General features: G+C 43.1%; 1 long non-coding RNA gene across 1 annotated transcript in view; it reads left to right on the plus strand.

Annotated features, from left to right (window-relative positions):
- The window catches only part of LOC140103945 (uncharacterized), a 72,062-nt gene extending 53,775 nt beyond the window's left edge, over positions 1–18,287 (plus strand). Inside the window, exon 3 of the long non-coding RNA XR_011850214.1 lies at positions 18,180–18,287. This is a non-coding gene — a long non-coding RNA (uncharacterized lncRNA). The remainder of the gene's footprint in view (positions 1–18,179) is intronic.
- Positions 18,288–22,800: the final 4,513 nt, after the last annotated feature.

Consider the following 22,800-nt stretch of genomic DNA (forward strand, 5'->3'; position numbering starts at 1 on the left):
AACTTACCAATAAGAATAACCCTTCATCTTTCCCGTATCCTCGCTGCACCACATAAAGAAGACTAGGCACTGACACTAAGGAAATAGTCTAGATCAGTGGTGGCGAACCTATGGCACAGGTGCCAGAGGTGGCACTCGGAGTCCTCTCTGTGGGCACCCAGGCCATCACCAAGGTATCTTCATGGATTCCCAGACAGCCCAGGACTTTCAGCGCTCAGTGTTATCTTAAAGCGACAGCACTGCCTGAGACTACAGTAGGAATGGGAAGGGGTCGGCAGATCTGCATTATCATTGTAGCTTCTGCTCCAGGCCTGACAATTCTTCCTATTCAGGGTAACCTGAATTTGTCACCCTTTCTTTCTACTGTATTGGTGTTCTTAGGATTCTGATACATTTGAAAGCAATGACAGAGAAGGTAGCAAGAAGTTCCTGCTTAAATTGCACTTAAATGTTGGCACTTTGGGATAAATAAGCGGGACTTGGTTGTAGTGTGGGCACTCAGTCTTTAAAAGATTCACCATCACTGGTCTAGATAGTTAGTCAGTAATTACAGTCATTAGACTAAGAAGTGGGATTCAGTACCTCACATGTCACACATCTTCTTCTTTGGGTACTGAACTGCAGGACAACTTCTCCCTGTTTTTACTTGTCTTCAGATATCTTCAGCTCCGTATGGTACATCTCCACACTGTGCAACAAAAAGTATCACAGTCACTACAATATAAAGTCACCTGGATAACAACTGTGCTCCTAAATGATATTTACTAGAGATGAGCGAGCACTAAAATGCTCGGGTACTCGTTATTCGAGACGAACTTTTCCCGATGCTCGAGTGCTCGTCTCGAATAACAAACCCCATTGAAGTCAATGGGAGACTCGAGCATTTTTCAAGGGGACCAAGGCTCTGCACAGGGAAGCTTGGCCAAACACCTGGGAACCTCAGAAAAGGATGGAAACACCACGGAAATGGACAGGAAACAGCAGGGGCAGCATGCATGGATGCCTCTGAGGCTGCATAATCGCACCATTATGCCAAAATTATGGGCAACAGCATGGCCATGACAGAGTGACAGAATGAAGCTAGATAGCATCTAAAACATCCAATAATTGACCCTGACACTATAGGGGACGGCATGCAGAGGCAGCAGCGGCAGGCTAGAGAGTGTCATGGCGACATACCCTAAATGGACTCAGGCTTCAAACCAATGGGTGGCAGAGAGGAACCAAAGGAGGTGAGCAAGAAGCGCTCAAATAATATCGGTACATGATAAAAGTTTGCCAGTATATTTTGTGGATTACACAGCAGGGTGGTGACAAAGTTAACATGGAAGCCATGAAAACAACCCAAAATTCTGCCTGACACAGCTCGTTTGATAAGGGGACCATGTATGGAGGCAGTGAACTAGTAGTAGATTAAAGGTGCTGCAGTTAAAACTATGTTAGTTGGATCTTGGCATGGAGCTGGCGCTCCGCTGCCAGGCGAGCTTTCGCCAATCCAAGCCCCTGTCTCTAGGCTACTCCCCAAACAGCACTTCTAAGAACCTTTTGTATAAGATCAAGTGTAGTAGCGTTCTTATAAGTTTAGGATATGGCGGGTGAGGGGAATGTAAACAGATGCGCAAGAAGCGCTGAAATAATATTGGTAAATGATAAAAGTTTGCCAGTATTTTTTGTGGATTACACAGCAGGGTGGCGACAAAGTTAACAAGTTTGTTGTGGAAGCCATGAAAACAACCCAAAATTCTGCCTGACACAGCTCGTTTGATAAGGGGACCATGTATGCTTACAGTTCATGCCAGTAGGTGCACTGGCTGCCAGTCTCCTTTCGAATAGTTTAAAATAATAACCCTCATCCATAAAGCTCTGTATAATGCTGCACCCCCCTACCTCTCCTCTCTTATCTCAGTCTATCGCCCAACCCGTGCTCTTAGATCCGCCAGTGATCTTAGATTAACCTCTACCCTAGTGCGGACCTCCCACTCGCGTCTCCAAGACTTCTCTAGAGCTGCACCAATTCTATGGAATGCTCTGCCCTGGACTATCAGACTAATACCTAACCTCCAAAGTTTCAAACGTGCTCTTAAAACCCATTTCTTTAGGCAAGCCTATAACACTCATTAACTGCATGAAGTTTTAACTCTTCTACTAACCCGTCCTGTGTCGTCCTCCCATCTGTTATCCAGCAACCAACAGGCACCAGACTTCTCTACAGTCCCATTCACCCTGGACCTGGTATATAAGATGACGGCTGAGTGGTTCAAGCGACAGCAATTCCATTTATTATATTTTGTTCTATTCCCTAAGAAGAATGGCTTGACCATTAAATATTCTTTTACCTCGTGTTACCCCATCATCTTCATAAACCGTAAGCTCTGGCGAGCAGGGACCTCACTCCTGTTGTTCCATACAAATGTTGTGCTCTGTTACATTACATTTGTATTTGTTTCCTATGATTTGTAAAGCGCTACGGAATATGATGGCGCTATATAAATAAAGGTTATTATTATTATTATGGAGGCAGTGAACTAGTAGTACATTAAAGGTGCTGCAGTTAAAACTATGTTAGTTGGATCTTGGGATGGAGCTGGCGCTCCGCAGCCAGGCGAGCTTTCGCCAATCCAAGCCCCTGTCTCTAGGCTACTCCCCAAACAGCACTTCTAAGAACCTTTTGTATAAGATCAAGTGTAGTAGCGTTCTTATAAGTTTGGGATATGGTGGGTGAGGGGAATGTAAACAGATGTGCAAGAAGCGCTGAAATAATATTGGTAAATGATAAAAGTTTATTAGTATATTTTGTGGATAACACAGCTGGGTGGCGACAAAGTTAACAACTTTGATGTGGAATCCATGAAAACAACCCAAATTTCTGCCTGACACACCTCGTTTGATAAAGGGACGATGTATGGAGGCAGCTATATGGACGACTTTTGGAGGTAGCAATGGAGACAACGTGTGGAGGCTGCTATGGAGACAATTTAATTTGGATAGTGCCTGTATGTGGCAGTCCCAAAAATTTTTCAAACCAGAGGAGCAGGTAGGTGGCCCTCCAGAAAAATAGAATAGATTGAGTGCCTGTATGTGGCAGTCCCAAAAAGTTTTCAAACCAGAGGAGCAGGTAGGTGGCCCTCCAGACAAATTGAATCGATTGAGTGCCTGTATGTGGCAGTCCCAAAAAGTTTTCAAACCAGAGGAGCAGGTAGGTGGCCCTCCAGAAAAATTGAATAGATTGAGTGCCTGTATGTGGCACTCCCAAAAATTGTTTAAAACAGAGGACCGGGTCGGTGGCCCTCCAGAAAAATTAAATGCATAAAGTACTATAGCTAGAGCCAGTGGGCCCTGTCAAAAAATAGCCAGTTTCCTCTGCTTTACTGTACAAAGAGGAGGAGAAGGAGGAAAATGAGGAGGAGGAGGAGTGGATCAATTATTCAGGTTGAGCTTCCTTCACCTGGTGGAGATTGGAAATTATGAGAAATCCAGGCTTTATTCATCTTAATAAGCGTCAGCCTGTCAGCGCTGTCAGTCGACAGGCGTGTACGCTTATCGGTGATGATGCCACCAGCTGCACTGAAAACCCGCTCGGACAAGACGCTAGCGGCAGGGCAGGCAAGAACCTCCAAGGCGTACAGCGCCAGTTCGTGCCACATGTCCAGCTTTGAAACCCAGTAGTTGTAGGGAGCTGTGTGATCATTTAGGACGATGGTATGGTCAGCTACGTACTCCCTCACCATCTTTCTGTAAAGATCAGCCCTACTCTGCCGAGACTGGGGACAGGTGACAGTGTCTTGCTGGGGTGACATAAAGCTGGCAAAAGCCTTGTAAAGCGTACTCTTGCCAGTGCTGGACAAGCTGCCTGCTCGCCTACTCTCCCTCGCTACTTGTCCCGCAGAACTACGCACTCTGCCGCTAGCGCTGTCAGAAGGGAAATACTGTTTCAGCTTGTGAACCAGGGCCTGCTGGTATTCATGCATTCTCACACTCCTTTCCTCTGCAGGGATGAGAGTGGAAAGATTTTGCTTGTACCGTGGGTCCAGGAGAGTGAACACCCAGTAATCGGTGCTGGAATAAATTCTTTGAACGCGAGGGTCACGGGATAGGCAGCCTAGCATGAAATCTGCCATATGCGCCAGAGTACCAACGCGTAAGAATTCCCTCCCCTCACTGGCCTGACTGTCCATTTCCTCCTCCTCCAACTCCTCCAACTCCTCTTCTTCTGCCCATACACGCTGAACAGTGAAGGACTCAACAATGGTCCCCTCTTGTGTCTCGCCAACATTCTCCTCCTCTTCCTCCTCATCCTCCTCCACCTCCACCTCCTCCGATATGCGCTGAGAAACAGACCTAAGGGTGCTTTGGCTATCAACAAGGGAATCTTCTTCCCCCGTCTCTTGTGACGAGCGCAAAGCTTCCGACTTCATGCTGATCAGAGAGTTTTTCAACAGGCCAAGCAGCGGGATGGTGAGGCTGATGATGGCGGCATCGCCACTGACCATCTGTGTTGACTCCTCAAAGTTACTCAGCACCTGACAGATATCAGACATCCACGTCCACTCCTCATTGTAGACTTGAGGAAGCTGACTGACCTGACTACCAGTTCTGGTGGAAGTTGACATCTGGCAGTCTACAATGGCTCGGCGCTGCTGGTAAACTCTGGATAACATGGTCAGTGTTGAATTCCACCTCGTGGGCACGTCGCACAACAGTCGGTGAGCGGGCAGTTGGAGGCGGCGCTGCGCTGCCCTGAGAGTGGCAGCATCTGTGCTGGACTTCCTGAAATGCGCACAGATGCGGCGCACCTTCGTGAGCAAATCTGACAGATTGGGGTATGTCTTGAGGAAACGCTGAACTATCAGATTTAACACATGGGCCAGGCATGGCACATGTGTCAGTCTGCCGAGTTGCAGAGCCGCCACCAGGTTACGGCCGTTGTCACACACAACCATGCCTGGCTTCAGGTTCAGCGGTGCCAGCCACAGATCAGTCTGCGCCGTGATGCCCTGTAATAGCTCTTGGGCGGTGTGCCTTTTATCGCCTAGGCTCAGCAGTTTGAGCACCGCCTGCTGTCGCTTAGCAACGGCACTGCTGCTGTGCCTAGAGCTACCGACTGATGGCGCCGTGCCCACGGATGGTAGTTCGGAGGAGGAGGTGGAGGAGGGGTGGGAGGAGGAGGAGGCATAGTAGGCCTGAAACACCTGGACCGAGGTAGGCCCCACAATCCTCGGCGTCGGCAGTATATGACCAGCCCCAGGGTCAGACTCGGTCCCAGCCTCCACCAAGTTAACCCAATGTGCCGTCAGCGACATATAGTGGCCCTGCCCGGCAGCACTCGTCCACGTGTCCGTGGTCAGGTGGACCTTGTCAGAAACGGCGTTGGTCAGGGCACGGGTGATGTTGTCTGACACGTGCTGGTGCAGGGCTGGGACGGCACATCGGGAAAAGTAGTGGCGGCTGGGGACCGAATACCGAGGGGCGGCCGCCGCCATGAGGTTGCGAAAGGCCTCGGTCTCTACTAGCCTATAGGGCAGCATCTCCAGGCTAAGCAATCTGGAGATGTGCACATTAAGGGCTTGGGCGTGCGGGTGGGTTGCACTATATTTGCGTTTCCGCTCCAGCGTCTGGGGTATGGAGAGCTGAACGCTGGTGGATGCTGTGGAGGATCGTGGAGGCGACGATGGGGTTTTTGTGGCAGGGTCCTGGGCAGGGGGCTGACTAGCAGCTGACACAGGGGAAGGAGCAGTGGTGTGCACGGCCGGAGGTGAACGGGCTTGTTGCCACTGAGTGGGGTGTTTAGCATTCATATGCCTGCGCATACTGGTGGTAGTTAAGCTAGTAGTGGTGGAACCCCTGCTGAGCCTGGTTTGGCAAATGTTGCACACCACAGTCCGTCGGTCATCCGGTGTTTCCTTAAAGAACCTCCAGACTTCTGAAGATCTAGCCCTCGCCGCAAGAGCCCTCGCCACGGGAGCTTCACTAGTTGACACATTTGGCGCTGATGCACCAGCTCTGGCCCTGCCTCTCCGTCTGGCCCCACCACTGCCTCTTCCAACCTGTTCTGGTCGAGGACTCTCCTCCGTCTCAGAAGCACTGTGTTCACCCGGCCTCTCAACCCAGCTTGGGTCTGTCACCTCATCATCCTCCGATCCCTCAGTCTGCTCCCCCCTCGGACTTCCTGCCCTGACAACAACTTCCCCACTGTCTGACAACCATGTCTCCTCATCGTCGGACACCTCTTTACACACTTCCACTACGTCAAGAAGGTCATCATCACCCACAGACTGTGACTGGTGGAAAACCTGGGCATCGGAAAATTGCTCAGCAGCAACCGGACAAGTGGTTTGTGACTGTGGGAAGGGTCCAGAAAACAGTTCCTCAGAGTATGCCGGTTCAAATGCCAAATTTTCCTGGGAGGGGGCAGACTGGGGGGGAGGAGGCTGAGGTGCAGGAGCTGGAGGAGTGGCGATTTCGGTGACATGGGTGGACTGCGTAAAAGACTGACTGGTGGACAAATTGCTCGAAGCATTGTCAGCAATCCACGACATCACCTGTTCGCACTGTTCTGGCCTCAACAGTGCTCTACCACGAGTCCCAGTAACTTCAGACATGAACCTAGGGAGTGTAGCTCTGCGGCGTTCCCCTGCTCCCTCATAAGCAGGTGGTGTCTCACCCCAGCCAGGACCACGGCCTCTGACCCCTGCAGTAGTTGGACGCCCACGTCCCCGCCCTCGTCCTCTACCCCTAGCCCTCGGGTTAAACATTTTTAAAATAAGAGTTATAGCTTTAATTTTTTTTTAACTTTTTTTTGTGTTTTTTTTTTTTTTTGTGTTTTTGAGTTTTTAAAACCAAACAATGCTATCCTATTGCTATGGCTATTTTCTAGCCAAGTATGAAAGCACACTACTATGCCAGATGAGATGACACTGAGTTATTAAACAAAATAAACGTAAAATAAAAAAGGACAAATGGCAGACTGTGCCTAATTGAAATCCAACCCCTACTAAATTTTCCCACTTCGGTCTTTGCAATGGATATGTGCGTCACTAAGCGCAAAACACAGCGGTCGCAAGTCTCACTACAAATTGCTCACAATTGGCTAGTAGATGCACTGCAGCAAGTACAGCCACCAGCAGATCAACCAGAAATCAAATATATAACGCTACTGTAGGCGTAAGCCGTTTGGATTCTCCTATGGCTATTTTCTAGCCAAGTATGAAAGCACACTACTATGCCAGATGAGATGACGCTGAGTTATTAAACAAAATAAACGTAAAATAAAAAAGGACAAATGGCAGACTGTGCCTAATTGAAATCCAACCCCTACTAAATTTTCCCACTTCGGTCTTTGCAATGGATATGTGCGTCACTAAGCGCAAAACACAGCGGTCGCAAGTCTCACTACAAATTGCTCACAATTGGCTAGTAGATGCACTGCAGCAAGTACAGCCACCAGCAGATCAACCAGAAATCAAATATATAACGCTACTGTAGGCGTAAGCCGTTTGGATTCTCCTATGGCTATTTTCTAGCCAAGTATGAAAGCACACTACTATGCCAGATGAGATGACGCTGAGTTATTAAACAAAATAAACGTAAAATAAAAAAGGACAAATGGCAGACTGTGCCTAATTGAAATCCAACCCCTACTAAATTTTCCCACTTCGGTCTTTGCAATGGATATGTGCGTCACTAAGCGCAAAACACAGCGGTCGCAAGTCTCACTACAAATTGCTCACAATTGGCTAGTAGATGCACTGCAGCAAGTACAGCCACCAGCAGATCAACCAGAAATCAAATATATAACGCTACTGTAGGCGTAAGCCGTTTGGATTCTCCTATGGCTATTTTCTAGCCAAGTATGAAAGCACACTACTATGCCAGATGAGATGACACTGAGTTATTAAACAAAATAAACGTAAAATAAAAAAGGAAAAATGGCAGACTGTGCCTAATTGAAATCCAACCCCTACAAAATTTTCCCACTTTGGTGTTTGAGGTGGATATGTGTGCCACTAAGAGCTAAACACAACGGTAGCAAGTCCCCCTGCTAATTCCTCACTAGATGCAAATAAAAAAAAAAAAAAGTTGAACGTTATTGTAGCCCTAAGAAGGGCTGTTGGGTTCTTGGAGAATCACTCCTGCCTAACAGTAAGCTAATAGAACACCCTAACGCTTTCCCTGACCAGCAGCAGCTCTCTCCCTAGCGGCATCCAGACACAGAATGATCCGAGCAGCGCGGGCAGCGGCTAGTCTATCCCAGGGTCACCTGATCTGGCCAGCCAACCACTGCTATCGACGTGTAAGGGTACCACGTCATGCTGGGTGGAGTGCAGAGTCTCCTGGCTTGTGATTGGCTCTGTTTCTGGCCGCCAAAAAGCAAAACGGCGGGAGCTGCCATTTTCTCGAGCGGGCGAAGTATTCGTCTGAGCAACGAGCAGTTTCGAGTACGCTAATGCTCGAACGAGCATCAAGCTCGGACGAGCATGTTCGCTCATCTCTAATATTTACCCATCACAACACAACTGACCACACGGTGCCCCCCACAAATATCAAATATACCCCCATAACAAAACCATACTGCCCCCTCTCCATAAATCAAATATTACATTGCAACTTCTCAGTATATTACAATACACACTATAGCCCTTGAGTAAATAATACTGTACACCTAATAAATTAAATTGGACATCACTCCCATAAATAATGACATAATATATCATTTCCAATTAATCATTTATACAGTCTTATAGGGTTCCTACTTATTATGTTTTATATAATGCTCTCCTTAGTTATTCTTCTTCTATTGTGTTCTTCTTGAAATATTTTATATAAAAGTCCTAATAATTGTAATACTCCTATTCTGTATTTATGGGACCAGCGCAGTACTACTGCCCCTATCCTATATATATATCATTATAGTAGACTACTACTCCTATCCTGTATATATGAGACCAGTACAGTACTACTACTCCTATCCTGTTAATATCGGTACAGTACACTACTACTATTCCTAGCCTGTATATATTGGTACAGTACATACTACTATTCCTATCCTGTACATATGGGCACAGCACAGTACTACTACTACTCCTATCCTGTATATATGAGACCAGCACAGTACTACTACTCCTATCCTGTATATATGAGGCAAGCACAGTACTACTACTCCTATCCTGTTTATATCAGACCTACACAATACTACTCCCATCCTGTTAATATCGGTACAGTACACTACTACTACTCCTATGCTGTATATATTGGTACAGTACATACTACTTCTCCTATCCTGTATATATCGACACAACACAGTACTACTACTCCTATCTTGTATATATGGACACAACACAGTACTACTACTCCTATCCTGTAAATATGGGCACAGTACTACTACTCCTATCCTGTATATATGGGCACAGCACAGTACTGATACTCCTATCCTGTATATATAGACACAGCACAGGATTTCTACTCCTATCCTGTATATATGGGCACATCACGGAACTATTACTACTATCCTGTATATATGGGCACAGCACAGTACTACTTCTCCTATCCTGTTGGTGGAATTTGAAGATGCAGCATATAGCACACAAACCCAAGAATATTCCTGAACTGAAGGACCAGTTTCCATGATTAACTGACTATGATTTCCCATATACATTAAAAGTTGCAAGATGGGTTAGGGTTATATTGTTGCTCTTATTTTGTTTGGTTAGCTTTATAAAATGTTCTGATAAACAAAATTTGCAATAGGGGGTAAATTATTTTGATTGTAAATGTATTAGGTATATGCCACACAGTACAATGGAGCTCTCTGATCACAGTTGGAAATCTAGTACAAGCCCCTGATTGCCTAAAATAAACACCATTAGTCATGACATATTTGCCAGCTAGTTCATGTAGTTGAGTTATTATAAATTATTGCTATGAACCAATTGAAAACCACATCTGCAAAGGAAGATCATCAGGCTTCTTAGTGAGCTGCTTCCCTCATGTATTTGTTAGCAAGTTGTACTTGTAAAGTAAAGAAGAAAATATAGACTTCCCTTTACCTATTCACTACAAGGAAGATATTCTCAGTTTATTCATTAAGGGCCCCTTGGACCGACTTTCGTTGGACATCCTGACGATTTCAGTTTTGCGTTGCTGGGACAAGGATTTAAAAGGGGTTTTTGCTGCACAAGATCTGATTTTCGGCTTTCATGCAACACAAATCGGAGCCAGAGCATAGGACAATCCGACGGACAAACAGTGGGATTTAATTTAAAAATTGTGTCGCAAGCCAAGTGCTTACATACACAAGGAAGAAGAAGGTGAACTCCTGCCGACCTGAGCGGGAAGCGACACATGCAGGATATCCGGCGCACGATCTTCATGAATCGCGCCAGAGTTCATCCTCGCCGGACAGTCCGGATCGGGATCACGCAGGGACCAGGTAAGTAAATGAGTTTACAACTACCTCAAACACTGAACTGTACCACTGCTAGGAAATCCAAGAGAGAGATTCCAGCACTGCAAACAAGATTTCTTCATAACCACCTCAAAAGTATGATCCTCTTTCAGGGGTATAATAAAATACTTACATCGCCCCTTAGTATGACATAGACTGAGCCACCTATAATAAGGACATTATAATCATGTGCTGGTAATCTGCACTGTTGGCTGGATATCAGTTGTATATCTATAATCCATAGGTAGGCTACTATCATGCAAATCTATGAAAGCCTTGATATAATGTTATGGTTTTTTGTTGTCATTACTTCATGTACCAGAATTTTTCAGACTATAAGACACACACTTGTTAGCTAGATTAAATCATGATATAAAGTGAATGTATCTTATTATATCTTATATAATATATATCTTATATGCATCTGAAAGGCAGGTGGACCCAGCACTGTCAGGCCGCTGTCCTGGAGCTTAGGTGAAGTGCTGACAAAGCATTTCACACAGTCTCCTCACTCTTCTCCAGGCCGTCCCAACATGAGTATTACTGCAGAACCTGGAGTGAAGTCAGAAGCCTGGGAATGATCACATGCTTCCTGCATAACTGCAAGGTCCTTAAACCTTTACATTCTTTTAGAGGATGGGATCAGAGACCAAGTTATGGCTGGACTGGGTGTGAAGAAGAGCTGTGTGTGTGTCTGTGTATTGATGTAGCAATGCTGAGTGTGTTCATTTGAGTGAATGTAGGAGAGCTGTGTGTGCTGTTCTTTTTTGAGACCAACAAAGACATTTAATTAATGTTGTATATATTTTTCCTTTTTTGGATGACTAAGTCTGGGGTGTGTCTTATAGTCTGAAAAATATGGTATATATTAAAGGGATATAAAAGGAAATGCAGTGGATTCCCTTCTCTTAATAAATATATGTATTGGATAAGGGGTAGTTATGTAGTTAGTCTGTAGTTCATATAAGGGGCATCCAAAGCAGAATCACATTAGGTTGACTAGCAAGAGGCATATGTTGTACCAGTGAAGCCATAGAAGCAATGCTTATAGTTCTAGAAGAACACAGTTGCTAAGAAAAACTAGCTGCTTATAGGAACGTTGTTAACAATGAAGTTTGGTAATTAACACACAGCCCCAAAAACTGTAAGAGTGGTGTTTTCCGTGGTATTTATCATCAAAGGGCACCTCATCCTTAACAGTGGCCTCAGTATGTTCCATCAAGAGGACCAGAGTCATACAATCCCTGTTTCGCCATCACAGTGAATAGAGAAGTGGCTGCAGAAATGTGGTCTTCTCCATTCACTGCAAGAGAGTTGCACATGTGTTACCCATAAATAAGATGTTATCGACCTTTTCAGGAAAACCCTTTGCCACTACTTTTGTGTCTGTTTTAGTAAATGTATGTACTCCACAATTGATAATACATTGACAGAGTGTTATCATTTCTTTTGCCAATAGGGAGTTAACCTACAGAACTGGCACTCATTCAATGGTGTTGGATTGTGCAGAAATACCCAATTGTCAATGGGGCACATTTACTAAGTGTCTGTCAGACGCATTTCTGTCGGGTTTCCTGAATTTTTCCGTTTTGAGCTGAATTGGCGCATGCGATCGGATTGTGGCGCATCGGCGCCGGCTTTCATGCGAGACAAATCGGGGGAGCATGGCCGTCGGACAACCCAATTGATTCGGACAAACTGCGGAATATAAAAATCAAATTGTGCCGCAAGATCAGCACTCACATGCACCGGGAAGAAGAAGGTGAACTCCGGCGGACCTCAGTGGGGAAGCGACACATGCAGGAAATTGGACACACAATCTTAGTGAATCGCGACAGCTCCGAATCCTCGTTGGACATTCTGCCGTCAACGGGACGGGTAAGTATATGTGCCCCAATATTTTCAAAGATTTCTAGAAGGGATTTAAGGGGAGTGGCACATTGTAGATTTCTGTTGGAAGATGGCACTGATGCATAAGAACCCAAAGTACCCAAAGACCAAACCAATAAGAGCATCACATGTCCTTGGATCTGAACCGCATATTACCAGAATTTTTTTAAGGTTTTTTTTCATACATATTTTTTTTAAAGCAAGACAGACTCAGTAATGGAATCATACCTCTACTTTTTACCTTTCAGCCCTCACTGAAAATGAACATTTTTCTCTATTTTGGATCGACAGCTTCAATTGTCACCTAAAGCTTTCAGCTATTAAAAGTGATTTTTCAAAGGATCATCTCTTTGATTTTCTCCATGTTCTTTTGCAGATAATTTCTCATTGCATTTTCAATAAAGGGAATCTGGCTAAAATTGTACTATATGACCTTTGGATTAATAGCCCTGCCATTTGTCTGTCAAACTAATAGAGAGTTTGGGGAATTCTAGAGACTCATCTGGTTGCGATAGAATTTCCGCCTTTGTCTCCCTTCTCAGGACACTAATGGCTTTTTGTCAGCCCTCTTCACTCAGTGTATGAAATGTAGCCATTTGATTTTAGTTGTCTATTAACTTCTAGCATTATGACAAGAACAATGCAGCCCCTAAAGAAGAGAAGTTCAACCAGACAGATTAAATTTCTGCAACTGCTTTACTAAGAAAGTGCTGTTTTTAATTGTCAGCAATGTTTCTCAGAGTGAAAAGTATCAATTACTAATTAAAACCGTCTACCTTGGCAATTGTGGAGTTCATAGAGCATGTAGATCAACATATTAATGATTGTGCTCATTGTGTTACTTTCTTTGCTTATTCATGTCCTTCTAATACATCTTTACTGTGGGCTCATTTATATTTATATGCTTCTTGCACAAATGTTATAATCCTTGTAGACCCGGTGAATGAGATAGGCAACTGTGGTCCCTGTACAGAAACTACCGTGAAAATACAAGTTATTCCTGTTTGTTTCCCTCTGCTGGGGGAGGCAGACTTTCTTTGTTTCTTTCTACAATGTACTCATGAGTAGCAGAGTATATTGCGCTATATTCTTTGTATTTTTACATACCTGTTTATTAATCTTTCAGCTATACTGGAAATATGAATGACTGATTTCAGCCATACGATTTGGATAGTATTGCACTGTACAAAAAGGAACATATGTATAAGATGGTCAAGCAACACAAGACAAGACAGAAATATTTTCCCACACCTCATTAGTAGAAACAATATAGACTGATTATTCTTCAGCCAAAAGCAGCCAAACTATGGGATACCTTGCTGCTGTAAATGTAGAAATATTATTCCTAGCATACTGTGGCAGGTAAATAAATGTACAGTATATCTGGATATTTGTGTCATACAGGCAGTCCCCGGGTTACATACAAGATAGGTTCTGTAGGTAAAATACAATAAATTACCAATATCCAGAGGTCCGTTTGTAACTAGGGGTCGTATGTAAGTCGAGTGTTCTTAAGTAGGGGACCGCCTGTATTAGGTTTAATTAATTAAAATAATTGTATGTGTCTTATGTATTAACGCATCATATTGCAGGTAGTGGACCCCCTGTGCCACCAGACCAGTAGGGCTTTGGACTAATCCAAAGGGTGTTTCTGAACTGACCCTTGTTCTTTTCACTCTTTTATACCCAAATGTGTCGTACAGCAGTAAGTGGAGTATGGAGAGGGCTCACGGACAGTATTACATAGCTGAAACCTGCAAATAAGGTGCCTGTTGGTTGAAGCTAACAGTGGCACCTAACACTCATTCCTATGGGAGCCGCCATCTGATAGATGATTTACACCCTCCGTAACATCATCGGAGGACGTTGAGTGATGCCATGACTTCTTAAAGCTGTCATTCATCGATTTGCATTACATTTTGTCAGAGACAGACTCTAATACAGAAGCAGTATACCGTATAAGTGATTAGACACTCTAGGGTAAAATTACCCTAGGAGGTCTGAAATAATTTAAAAAATGTGTTAAAAAAATATGAAAAAATTCAAATCACCCCCTTTCCCTAGAACACATATAAAAATAAATAATTAAAATCATAATCATGTTAGATATCCCTCTCAAAATGTCCAATCTATCATAAAATGAAAACGACTATGCCCGGCGGTGAACCGCTTAACAGAAAAAGGATACCCAAATGCCTAAATCGACACATAAAAATAAAAAGTGATCAAAAGGCAGTAAAGTCCCCAAAATCAATGAAAACGTCAACTTGTCCCGCAAAAATATACACCTTATACAACCCTGTACAGCATCGCATGAAAAAAGTTATTGCTGTCAGAATATGGCAGAACTAAGAATTTATTTTTTCACAAAAGATTTTAAAAAAAATTATACAGTAAAACCTATATAAATTTGGTATCACTGTGTTCGTACCAACCCAATGATTAAAGGTGAGGTGTTATTTGGACTGCACAGGAAACGATGTAAAAAAAAGCCCGGAGGAATACGGTGCACCTGTGTTTTTTTACCAATACTTCCACATTTGGAATTTTTTTCCAGCTTCCCTGTACAATGAAAATTTTAAATGATGCCGCTAGAAAATACAATGTATCCCACAGATAACAAGCCCTCCTATGTCTATGTAAATGGAAAAACAAAAAAGATATGGCTTGTGGATAGAATGAAGTGAAAAACGGAAATGAAAAATTGGAAAATTGCCTGGTAATGAAATGGCAAAGATGTAAGTGTATCCACGTCTATAGGAGTATAAATAGTTATGAAATGGTCTAAGAGCAGTTTTCAGATAACTTTTTAATTGTCATTTACTTCGAAAATGCCGAACTACTTATATCCTGAGATATAAACTACAAGTGGGTCACAACCATAACCAATGTCAAAAATATATATAAGCTCCAATCTAACTGTTCACCCCAATACACTTAAAGGGGTTTGACTTTAATGGCCTAATGTTGACATCCATTGCTTCCAAAGAGCATCACATACTTCAATTGAGATGGATCCAGATTGAAAGGATTCTTTCTGTATGATCAATCTAAAAGCCATGTTTTCTCTCAACAAAAGTCAACACATACACTCACCGGCCACTTTATTAGGTACACCTGTCCAACTGTTCGTTAACACTTAATTTCTAATCAGCCAATCACATGGCGGCAACTCAGTGCATTTAGGCATGTAGACATGGTCAAGACAATCTCCTGCAGTTTAAACCGAGCATCAGTATGGGGAAGAAAGGTGATATGAGTGCCTTTGAACGTGGCATGGTTGTTGGTGCCAGAAGGGCTGCTCTAAGTCTTTCAGAAACTGCTGATCTACTGGGATTTTCACGCACAACCATCTCTAGGGTTTACAGAGAATGGTCCGAAAAAGAAAAAACATCCAGTGAGCGGCAGTTCTGTGGGCGGAAATGCCTTGTTGATGCCAGAGGTCAGAGGAGAATGGGCAGACTGGTTCGAGCTGATAGAAAGGCAACAGTGACTCAAATCGCCACCCGTTACAACCAAGGTAGGCAAAAGAGCATGTCTGAACGCACAGTACGTCGAACTTTGAGGCAGATGGGCTACAGCAGCAGAAGACCACACCGGGTGCCAATCCTTTCAGCTAAGAACAGGAAACTGAGGCTACAATTTGCACAAGCTCATCGAAATTGGACAGTAGAAGATTGGAAAAACGTTGCCTGGTCTGATGAGTCTCGATTTCTGCTGCGACATTCGGATGGTAGGGTCAGAATTTGGCGTCAACAACATGAAAGCATGGATCCATCCTGCCTTGTATCAATAGTTCAGGCTGGTGGTGGTGGTGTCATGGTGTGGGGAATATTTTCTTGGCACTCTTTGGGCCCCTTGGTACCAATTGAGCATCGTTGCAATGCCACAGCCTACCTGAGTATTGTTGCTGACCATGTCCATCCCTTTATGACCACAATGTACCCAACATCTGATGGCTACTTTCAGCAGGATAATGCGCCATGTCATAAAGCTGGAATCATCTCAAACTGGTTTCTTGAACATGACAATGAGTTCGATGTATTCAAATGGCCTCCACAGTCACCAGATCTCAATCCAATAGAGCATCTTTGGGATGTGGTGGAACGGGAGATTCGCATCATGGATGTGCAGCTGACAAATCTGCGGCAACTGTGTGATGCCATCATGTCAATATGGACCAAAATCTCTGAGGAATGCTTCCAACACCTTGTTGAATCTATGCCACGAAGAATTGAGGCAGTTCTGAAGGCAAAAGGGGTTCAAACCCGTTACTAGCATGGTGTACCTAATAAAGTGGCCGGTGAGTGTATATACAGATTGCTGTGGAAGCCTTCTAAAGATGCAACCAGAATCCAATCCACTTGACACTTGGAATACATAGAATTTCTGTAAAGAATATGTAGGGTCTATTGTCAAAGCCAGTCTATTATTTTACACCACTGAACTGAAAATAAAGTTAAAAGTACTGCCAAGTGTCACATGGATTACATTCTGGCAGTGCCTCCAGAGACCCTATCTTTCCACAGCAGATGGAATACTTATTATATGGCCATGGATTGCAATGTCTGTAGGGGTAAGATAGATAATCTTCATCTTATATAATATACTTGGCAGTCAAGATACAAAATATTGCTCGTAATGTTGTTGGATTTAATTAATGCAATCCACAAATACACAGTTGGCTGATGTTTGGGTCTTTAATGAGACCTTCTTCAGATATGGATTGCCTGAGTATGAGGGTAAGGGGAAAATGACTGTCATTGATTAAGGAGTGTTCTCCTATTGTCACCTTTCTTATTGACACTGTGGCTCCTTGCTAGATGACTTGCCCTACAGTAATCTGCCCTTTACCATCATACTGAGGCAATCCTTATCTAAAGAAGGTCTGACTTTATACTGAAATGTCAGTCGACTGTGTATTCATGGAAGACATTAATAAAAGATTACAAGCCTACATACTGTATACAGTCTACCTTGAGGTGAGCACAATTTGAAATCCAACAACTCGTTTCTGTTACAATGAATTATGTACGAATTGTCATAAGTGGTGGTCCTAGCTTGCCACTGTGCACCTCAGACACTGCTCTCCTGCTGATACATCTTCCTCTTTGTTGCTGTGCTTTTGGTGGATCTTCTGATGCTGGTCAGTGGCTCCTAGATCCAAGGCAAGTGAGCTAATGTGTTCATATCAAAATTGGTGTACATGTGAAGTAAAATAAACCAAACAAATTGGTGATAAATCCCCCTCTGTGTATGACCCCCGCCCCATCCCCCCCCCCCTCCCCCCCGCTCTGTCCCTTGACTTTGATTCTTATTCAGCATTTTGTTCCACAGGCCAGTTTCCACATGATCCGTATCTGCCTGCCCCAACCTGTGGCTTATCCCCTGCACTCCCTGGCCCTGACCTTTGGCTATTACCGGCTTTCTACTAGATTGCCACCTGCCCTGTAACTTGACTACCCAGGTCTGGATTATAGGGAAGGCTCTTGGTGGATACACCCCAGGGCCCCCACCACATTACTCAAAGGTGGGCCAGTACCAGCAATGTCTGACAGTCAGCTCACAGCTGTGAGCTGATTGTCTCTGGGAGTGATGTGCAATAGCGGTGCCAGCACACCACACGTGCACCTACCTAAAAGTGGTGACAGTGGCTCTGTCAGTGACATAGGGCCCATCCAACAGTAGTCAATTGCATTCATATGCTGTGCTCTTACAGGAGCTGTATTTCATGCAGAACGACACCTGTACCCCCCCCCCCCACCCTATGTTAGTACCTAACACTATTTAGCTGAACTTGTTGCCAGCCAAGTCCTAGACAATCAATGTTAAGTTTATTTTCTCACAGATCACTTGGCCCGAGAGAGGAGGAGAGAGAAGCAGAAGTGTGTGGGAATGGCATGGCAACTAGGACTAGTAGTCAGTACTACAGCCACTGCCACAATGCCAGCCAGGCCAACATGTAAGTAGGAGAACTTTTAGAATATTAATGATAATTTAGAAGAGTTATGTGTACCCTACCTTAAACCACCACTGGGACTGCCCCTAAAAACATTCTACCTGTCCGCTAGTGCTTTGCACCTGTGTCCCCTGGCCCATTTGGCCCAGCTATTATCCATACCAGCACCGCCACAAGAGGTAGCGATCGTGCAATCTCTTCACAGAAAAGTCTATATTCCTGTGTAAGGATGAAAGGATAAGAAACAGCGATAACCAGCAATGGTCCAAAGTAAAACTAGATGGATAGCACATTGGGTCCACAACATGCTGTTCATTACAATTGTTACAGCACCATACCATATAGTGGATATGAATGCACTCTCCCGTCTCCATATAGTGATTTTGTGTAGTACCATATTCTCGACTTCTCGAAGAAAACACGTTTATCATATAATATCCGATGGAGCATGTTATAATTTTTTGCACACATTTTTTATGAAATGGTAGGCAAGAAAAGCAGAGGTACACTATATTGCCATATTAATAATCTCTACATCATAGATCTGCAATAGCCACATTCATGAGCCCCAAGCAAGTAAGAAACAAATAGTCCACATCGCTCAAGGCATCCTTGTTTATTCAACAGTCACAAAATAAAGGAATTTTACATATTATATTTTCAAGCTGCATAAAAATGTGAAAAGATGTGCAAAAGACAATAGACAAAGGAAAATAAAATATAAAAGTCATTTACATTGGACGAAAATGATTTATCCGGGGTACAATAACGGTTCATTGAATATTATATAACTTACCCCCTTTTGATTCTTCCAAAAAAATAGCAGGAAATATGACAAAACCTAGGCGCAATGCATTAAAGATTACCTTCCCAGTAACATCTGGTGGTGCTAATAACACCTGTTTAATTACTTGAGAGTAAAAGAAAGCTGTTCATTAAGCCTTTTCCTAGTCATTAAACTTGAGTTATTCGAGCTGGCGAAAGGTATAAGAAATTACTGATGGTTTTCTTAAGGCAGCACGCTTCACATGTTGGAAGTCAAACAAAGTTTTATACAGGAACTTAAAGTGTTTTTGTGTCCTCTTCTAAAAGTCTCTTTTACAATACATCTTTTCACCGTTTTAAACCGAGAGTAATCTGATCCTCCATCAAAACCACTTAGTACAGAATGCTCCACTTACACATGCTGCTAGTTTTTACTATTGAATTCACTTGTAACAAGTAAAAGGAGCAATTTATTTTTTTATGCTTTTAGGCAATGCCAATAAATGCAACCTAGGTTTTTGCAAGTCCAACACGAATGAGCACGGGTATTAGGTCCCTTGCCCACAAACAATTGTTTTGTACAAGTGCTGTTAGAGTCTACATTGTACCACATTTAGACAGAACTCTGAGTTATGTATGAAATACCCACTGAAGTCAATCGGGCAATCGGACGCATCAATCGGGCACATCATATGCTGGTGCTAAGTGTGCCAGTGTATGATAGTGCCCTTGCCCCGTGATATTCAGTGGATCTATCAGGAGGCACCAGTCTCCCAAAAAAACTATGGCGGGCAGCTGTGAGGAATCGGTGGGGCACTTCTATACACCAGGTCTGACCCTCACCTGCACTTGCACAGCCTGGCACCATCCCCTCCCCACCCAACTGGCATAGAGGGCGGAGTAGTTGCAATTCTGAGCTTTGCACCAGGAACCTCTGTACCAGTTTATACTCCAAATGTACAATCCATGATTATTCCCCCCAATGGGTGCGTGAAAAAATACTGCGGCACTAAGATGCAGTGCAGTCAGCTTTTCCTGCACTTCAAGATAGTAGCTCAGATCTCTGAATATATGAAACTATTATGGCGACAGTATGACTATAAAAACAGATGGTTGGATAGCACTAGGACTGAAATCTGACCAAAATTGTACAATTTCCACTGACCAAAATCATCTTATATTTGTCACTCACATGATCAATTGACCTTATAACCAGGTTAATCAAGTATAGCTGACCTGGAGCCCAGCAGCTAAAAAACCCAAGTCTACAAAAATGTATGGTGCAGGTAGAAGGGACAGATGGGTATTTAAAGGAATTGACCATGCAGCGTATGTGCTAATACAGCAAGTTGAACATTTTTCATTTCAATATCAACATGCCTTGGTCAAAATAAAAACTGACTTCATACCTGTTCTCTGAAACTCCAACTTATAGTCTGCGCAAAATATAGTCTCATTGCAGAGAGATCCTTCTCCTTTATGTTGTCAGGGTTATGTTTGATGACCAATTCTAGAAGAATCTGGAAAATAGTGGTGGTAACTTGGTGAAAAAGAAACACCCTACCAAAAAGTGTCAGATAGGCCACCACTTTTCAAACCTTCAAATAAACCTAAAATCCCATATGTTTAGAATTGCCTGCGAATGCGATATCTAAAAACTGCACTGCTATGCTCTGGCACCTAGAGTCACCATCTGCCCTCAAATGTAGATTGGGAGGCCCCACAAGCCGGGTTTCCCTTATACTTGTGCATGTTTGGTGTAATTTTGGGACTTTTATTCCTATTTGTTCTTACAGGTAATGTATGTGTATCCCTTATCGAATGTCAGGGATACTGGAATTCATGATGTTCTGTAACTTAATAAATAATAGTGATAATGATAAAATTAATAAAAGTATGGTCATGTCACAAGTAAGTATCTAGATGGATAGATTTTATTAAAAGACAATCCATTTTTTTACCTTCTTCAGGTCAAAAGAACAGATAACCTTCAGTTGATCTGTTATTGAACTGAGCCTGACACCCGGCCCTCATTTGTCAATGACAATGAAACAGGGGAGAGGAGTTTGCTGTCAGGTGAATTTGAATCAGAACCAGATGTCTAGCTGAGCTGTAGTTAAAGATACCAGAACTGCAAGACCTGTTGTGGAACTGGGTCGTTTTATTAATTTACTAAGTAATCAATGTCATCTGGTTATGTAAAAAATGAAGTAGATTCTATATTGGTTTCCTTCATTTCTAATTTAAAATCCAGAATGTATCTAGAGGAATAAATACATTATTCAAATTCATATTTTTTATATAAACCGTATTATGCGCTTGTAACGTTAATTTAAAAAGTAGGTTAAAGTAACAGTTGCACATGTTATAATTTGGCATTATCCGCACGTTCACAAATAGCTCACATTGATGAACTTAAATCATGCTTAAGCTTAATGCATCACACAATTGGAATTAAGGGAAGCCCAGCATGTGTTTATGGAGATTATGTCAGCTGTAGGGACCTCTTTAACAAATTAATGCAGGAAACACAGCAGTGGACATGACAAGTGGCTGCAATATTCACAGTGAATCACACAAAAATAGCACAAGTAGAAATTAACCAGTGGTACCAGGGTTCATTAGGTAGGCTTTCCTGGTTGGGGAAGAGTAACAAAGAGGAAATTGTGTCTCTTATTTCTTTATTTAGCTTTTTTTCTTTTTAGTTTGTTCATTTTTGCTTCATGAAAGTTGTTTTTTATGGAGTAAATATTTTTACAAATAGCTAGGAATTGATTAACCCACGTTCTTAATTTCCCAGGAAATGTCATCTCTCTTTGATACACAGGAAATACTATTCAGCTAATGGCTGACCTCAGGGTGTCGTGCCTAAGTCAGTGTTATGCGAGTGATGGGCATTTCCTGCAAGTCCATGGGGCTCATGAAGTAGAGACCAGAAGTGTTGAAAAACAAGGGATGGTAAACTTTTATGCCATTTTGAGCTATTTGTAAAAATGTTTCACTGTCCAAAAGGGATTGTGCCAGTTTTTAGATTATAGAGTTCATAGTATCATTGCAAAAAAGGTTAGAAAACCTTTCAGTCCATCGAGTCCAACCTATACATTATATTGTGTTGATCCAGAGGAAGGCAAAAACCCTGTCTAATGCCAATTGGCCTGTCTAATGCCTGTCTAATGCCAATTGGCCCAAAGCAGAGAAAAAATTCCTTCCCCACGCTTAATATGGTGGTCAGAATAACTCCCTGGATCAACAGAAACTACTTACAAAAAGTTTTATTTCCATTTAATGTGATATTATTGCTCTCCAGAAAGGCATCCAGGCCTCTCTTGAACATGTACATAGAGTCCACCATAACAACCTCCTGTGGCAGAGAGTTCCACAGTCTCACTGCTCTTACAGTAAAGAACCTTTGTCTATGTTAATGGTAGAACGGCCTCTCCTCTAGGCGCAGAGGATGTCTCCTTGTCCTGGTCACAGGCCTAGGTATAAAAAAATCTTTGGAGAGATCCTTGTATTGCCCGTTCAGGTACTTGTACAGTGTAATGAGGTCTCCCCTCAGCCGTATTTTTTGTTAGTAAATGTTCCACATTATGTGGCAATGCTGAAGCAACATCTTAAGACATCAGCCAGGAGGTTAAAGCTTGGGAGCAAATGGGTCTTCCAAATGAATATTGACCCGAAAATACTGCCAAACTGGTTACAAAGTGGCTTAAGGAAAACAAAATCAATGTTTTGGAATGGCCAT

This window comes from Engystomops pustulosus, chromosome 10 (assembly GCF_040894005.1).
Source record: "Engystomops pustulosus chromosome 10, aEngPut4.maternal, whole genome shotgun sequence".
Lineage (NCBI taxonomy): Eukaryota > Metazoa > Chordata > Amphibia > Anura > Leptodactylidae > Engystomops > Engystomops pustulosus.